This window comes from Psammomys obesus, unplaced genomic scaffold (assembly GCF_907164565.1).
Source record: "Psammomys obesus unplaced genomic scaffold, mPsaObe1.curated_primary_1811, whole genome shotgun sequence".
Classification (NCBI taxonomy): domain Eukaryota; kingdom Metazoa; phylum Chordata; class Mammalia; order Rodentia; family Muridae; genus Psammomys; species Psammomys obesus.
The window spans coordinates 1,741,144-1,746,905 of record NW_026594377.1 but is presented as its reverse complement, the minus strand read 5'-3'; the positions used below and the strand labels follow the sequence as shown (position 1 = coordinate 1,746,905).

General features: G+C 41.5%; 1 protein-coding gene across 4 annotated transcripts in view; it reads right to left on the bottom strand.

The window, feature by feature from the left end:
* The window catches only part of Slc18a1 (solute carrier family 18 member A1), a 46,950-nt gene that overhangs the window by 40,684 nt on the left and 504 nt on the right, over window positions 1–5,762 (bottom strand). For 2 of the 4 annotated variants that reach the window (XM_055618762.1, XM_055618766.1), the window contains exon 1: window positions 3,965–3,978. The exons of 1 other annotated variant lie outside the window; for it this stretch is intronic. The gene's annotated coding sequence lies outside the window, so the exon portion shown is untranslated. Of the gene's footprint in view, window positions 1–3,964; window positions 3,979–4,890; window positions 4,933–5,762 lie in introns of those variants that run through there. One more of the 4 variants, XM_055618764.1, reaches the window with a different exon arrangement.

The following is a 5,762-nucleotide window of genomic DNA, read 5'->3' as shown; positions in this document are numbered from 1 at the left end:
TAATGAAGCTTTTCTATTGGCTTGAACCTGTGTCTGAATGGTCTTTGCTGGTGAGCTCCCTCACAGCACCTGGGACATAATGAAGCTTTTCTATTGGCTTGAACCTGTGCCTGAATGGTCTCTGCTGAGTCCCCTCACAGCACCTGGACATAATAGGCATACAGGACTATGTCTCAAGACCTTAGTTATCAGAAAAAACATAAGGACATGGATTCTGCTCTGCAGAGCCCCTCTATTTGTGGGGAGAATTTTCAAACACTAAGTTCCCCAAGTTAATTTCCCCTTGAAGTGAATCATCTACCCTGACCACTTTAGAACTGTTACTTCTTGCTTGCCACAAGAATAAACTGGTTTACAGGTTGCTCAAGAATTAATGCAAAACATCCAGCACTGTTCTTCCCATTTACATCTTCTCCAAATTCTTTTTTGTTTATTTATTTTGTGTTTTGCTGTGCTCAGGATAAAATCTAGGGTCTTCCACCTGCTAAGCAAGGGATCTACCACTGAGTCTGGCCTGCTCCATCGAGCTTGGTGTAATGCTAGTGGCTTGCTCGTGGCTCAGAGCAAGAATGTGTCTTCCATTGGAGTTTCTCCAATGACCACACTATGTTCAGTTCATTACCAGTTAGGCACTTGCTTGAACAAGGCATCAATTGGGTGCTTTTGATTCTCTGAGTGTATTATACAGAATAAGAACTTTCATGGCTCTGAGATTCAGACTTAAGGACAGTACAGGGCATGACCATGACAGAAAGGCTGAGATGAACGTATGTCCCTGGAGCTTTGCCTGAAAACCCCAGTGCTGTAAGACCAGCAAATCCCTGGTTCGTTTCTGCTATCACAGAAAGGGCTTTCAGCAGATCTAGGTGAGAGCCTGGGGCTTGTTGTCACACTTCAGATCAGAAGCACCCACTCGTCTCAGCCGTAATTTCATCTTCCAAAATTCCCCACTCCTGATTTATATCTGGGGTATTTGTAGAATGATCTGAATCTAGATTTATTCTGTAGATATATACAGAAAAGACAGGCAAGACACGTATGAATTTATGGATCCCAAAGTATACAGTCTAAAGTCTAAGGAGCTTAAATTGCAGGAAATCACCTTACTTTCCCAAACTTCTGTTTCATCACCTGTAAATTGAGAAGAAACATCTAGTATCGCACCATTCTAAAATCTAACAATTATAAACTAGTTCTACAAAAAGGGCAACCACACAAGGAAACTCATTATTTTACATGTGAGTAGTATTTTCCAGCAAATAAAGAAAGATTCACATTATATGGGGAAAATGAAGTCACTGGCATGAGATCTTCTTGCCTTTCCTTCCTTATTCTTCTTCCTCAATAAATATTTGTAATAGAATACAATTTCACATTCTTGCCAGAGTTGCTGGGTGCTCTAAGCCTAATTTTAAACCCTTAAGAAAACCAGGCCAAATCAAAACGACCCTGAGATTTCACCTTACACCCATCAGAATGGCCAAGATGAAAAACTCAAGTGACAACACATGCTGGAGAGGTTGTGGAGAAAGGGGAACCCTCCTCCACTGCTGGTGGGAATGTAAACTGGTACAACCACTCTGGAAATCTATCTGGCGCTTTCTAAGACAATTAGGAATAGTGCTTCCTCAAGACCCAGCTATACCACTGCTAGGTATTTACCCAAAGTTTGCTCAAGTACACAAAAGGGATACTTGCTCAACCGTGTTTATAGCAGCTTTATTTGTAATAGTCAGAACCTGGAAACAACCCAGATGTCCATCAATGGAGGAATGGGTACAGAAATTGTGGTATTTTTACACAATGGAATACTACTCAGCAATCAAAAAGGAGGAAATCATGAAATTTGCAGGCAAATGGTGGGATCTAGAAAAGATCATTCTGAGTGAAATATCCCAAAAGGAGAAAGACAAACACGGTATATACTCACTTATATAGACCTATAAGATATGATAAACATAATGAAATCTGTACACCTAAAAAAGATTATCAAGAGAGTGAACATGGGGTAAGATGATCAATCCTCGTTTAGAAAGACAGATGGGATGTGCATTGAACATATGACAGGAGTCTACTGAGCGCATTTGAAAGACTCTAACTAGCAGTGTTTTCAAAGCAGATACAAAGACTCATGACCAAACCTTCGGCAGAGTACAGGGAATCATATGAAAGAAGGGGAGTTAGTATGATGGGGAAAGGATAGGAGCTCCACAAGGACCAAATATATCTGGGCACAGGGTCTTCTCAGAGACTGTCATTCAACTAAGGACCATGTATGGATATAACCTAGAACCTCTGCTCAGATGTAGCCTGTGGTAGCTCAGTAACCAATTGGTTTCCCATAGTGAGGGGAACAAGGACTATTTCTAACAGGAACTCAATGACTGGCTCTTTGGCCTCCCCACCCCCCAAGGGAGAAACAGTCCTGTTAGGCCACAGAGGAGGGCTTTGCAGCCAGTCCTGAAGATTCCTGATAAAACAGGATCGGATGAATAGGGAGGAGGTCCCCCCCCATCAGTGGACTTGGAAAGGGGCAGGGTGGAGATGAGGAAGGGAGGGTGGGATTGGGAGGGAATGAGGGAGTGGGACACGGCTGGGATACAGAGTTAATAAAATGTAACTGATAAGAAAAAAATAAAATTAAATTAAAAAAATAAAAATAAAACACGTGATTAATGACAAAGCTACCATAATGTGTATTGCCACATCATTTGAGCTTTTTCCTTCCAATGTATGCCATTATGTATTCTTAAACATACTTGGTGAAAGTCAATGCTTTACAAGTATGTTAACATGGAATAAATTGAGGATTAAAATAAGAAAAAAAAAAAAAAAAAAACCAGGCCTACAGGACCATGCTCATAATACCCGCTTTGGAACATGGAGAATAGAGGATAACGAGTTCAAGGCCAGGCTCACTACATAGCTTCAAAGCAAGGTTGAGGTCAGCTGGGTCTACAAGAAACTGTCTCAAAAAATCTAAATAAGTTCTTAAAAGATACACATAACATAAAATATTCCCTGTTCACATATGGCAAGTGAGAGACAGAAGGAACTCAGGGTCACCCCAAGGTCACATTGTGTATTTAAAGAGACAGTCAACCTTGAAAGCAGGATTGATGACTCCAAGTGTCATGCTCTTAGCACCTTCTCTATGGCTGGGCCAGCTACTCCTGCAGTCCTTAGGAGTAAAGGAAGGCACCTTAAAAACATTCCATGCTATGTATTAAGTACTGGCTGTAAATTAGCTCCTCAGGTGCTTCAGGTGAAAGACACAAGAAAACTGCTGTTTAATACATACTGGTTAGAGTCAGCCATCATTTAGCTCTTAAAAAGAATCTAACCCAGCAGTTCTCAACCTGTAGGTCGTGACACCAGGTATCTGCATAGGAGATATTTTCTTTACTATTTACAACAGTAGTAAAACTGCAGGATGAAGTAGAGTGAAATAATTTTATGTTTGGGGGTCACCACAACGTGAGGTCTCAGGATTACAAAGGTTGTAAATCACTGGTCTAACACACAGTAATTAATGTGTAAAGGTTTATCAATCAATAAAAGTATATGAGTAATCTTAGCTAAGAAATATATAGAGCTGCATGCGTAAAGCTCAGGCTGGCTAAAATCCCAGCACAGATGGAGGGGCGGCTCCTGATGACTTACGCTACTCTGAGGGGAGGGGAGGGGAAGGGAGGAGAGAGTCAGCTTTGTTCAGAGACGTGGTCCTTGAGAGAGCACCCATGTAGATGTCCTGAACTCAGGCACATGCAGGCAGCACAAAGTTGACTCGGTAGACTTAAACAATCATGATCACACGTGCTTGGGAGGGGTAGAATGGCAGGAGATGGAGTAAGAACTAGAAGAGAGGGAATTGGGGGGAGGTGCAAACTTGATCAAAATATATCACACACATGAATGGGATTCTCAAATAATAGAAAGTTTAAAAGAAACGTATAGAACTTACTGTTTGCCTTCTTTACTTCTTTTAATACTCCCAACAGTTTCATAGAGAAAGATTAAAAAAGGATCATTACCTAGGGAAATGAGGTGCACCCAAAGGAGCATTTACTTCATTTGTAACACCAGTTGTCTGACTCTTAGCTATAATGTTTGGGACGGGGAGTGCTTTAAACCTCTAAATTTCTTTTTTTATTATTTTGGAATATTTGCATTTATATAATGTATATAGGCTCTAAATCTAGAGACAAAATTCATTTATATCCCATACATATCTCACATATATGGCCCAAAGAGAATTTTATAACAGTATAGTAATTTTATGGATGAGACAGGCAAAGTTCCACGCTATGGAATTTTCCATCTGTGGCATCATGTTGGCCCTCAAAGTTTTTGGATTTTTCTAGCATTTCAGAGTTTGGGCTTTCAGATTAGGGATGACTAACCCATACACCACCATGGTATACAGTTCAGCTCTCAACCCTCTCTTCCAGGTTAAAACAGAGACAGAGAGATTCATTTCATGATCAAGTGCCTCTTTACAGTTGTTTGAGACAAGATCTCATTTAGTGCAAGACTTCTCAAACTCCCATGTACTTGAAGATACCAAGAATGAGCTTAAACTGCTGATTCTCCCGCCTCTGCCTCCCAAGTGCTGGGGTTACTGGTGTGTACCATTATGTGTGCCATTCATAGTGGTCTTCTAATGGCCATGGTAATTGGACTCTGTTGTCCTCCGATTACTAGCTTTCTTTTATGTGTCTGGCAATAGTCTCGAAGTTGCCAAAATTTCCCCTTCTTTTAGCTTTTGGAACATGAGTGTCTAATCCCCTGATCCTAAAGATTCCTTCAGTATCTCCCCACTCTACACACATTCTCAGGTTCCATTCTTTTAATCTCCACATTCCCCAATTGATAAGTTACAAATCTTACCTAAGGCCAGTCTAGATGTCTTCTTGTGTATTTATCAACAATCTATGGAGAAATAACAGTTACCCAAACAAAGCAATTTTTAATTGCCTTGCCCTACCTATCACAGCAAAGTTCCTGTCTTCCTTTTCTGTTCTTACACTGTAAGCAGAACTACAATCAATCCACTAGGTTGTTCCTTTCCCACAGCCAGCTGGTTTTTCTCTTTGTTTATTTCTTTATTTTGAAACATAGTCTCACTATGCAGCCCTGGCCTCCCTGGAACTCAAAGAGACCTTCCTTCCTGTTTTAGTGCTGGGATTAAAAGCATGAGACAGCACACGGGCTAACAGCTAGCTCATTTTATCACTGCAACAGAAAACAAACTATGTGCGTTCCACCCTTAACTGTTTTTTTTTAAGTCTGTTCATAAGGTGGTCTTGCACCCAAATATGCAAGCCACGTCTGTTGAATAGATCCACGAGAGAATGAACTGAGTAGATGAGCTGAAATAAATTATGGCACAAAGCACTCCATGGTAGCAATCATGGGGATAGGTTTTCTACCTTCTGCTTTTCAAGGTGGTTTTCACAGTTTGACAATGGACATCAGCTGTATGCATCTTCTTATGCATGATTTCCTACCCCCTCTTTCCCTGCTTTCCAATGAATCTTTTTTTTTTTTTTTTTTTTGTGGGTTCTCTCTCTTGGTTCCATCTTTCTTTCCTAGCCCCAAAGGCTTCTCTTTTCCGCGTTCCCGGTCCCGAGGCCGCGCTCCCAGCACTCTGGTCAGCTCCCTATCGCCCGCTAGCACGCTGCTCCGCCCCCGCAGAGCTCCAGTCACGAGTCTGGGGGCGGGGCGCCGCTGACTGGGCGGGGCCTCTGCTGCAGCTTCGC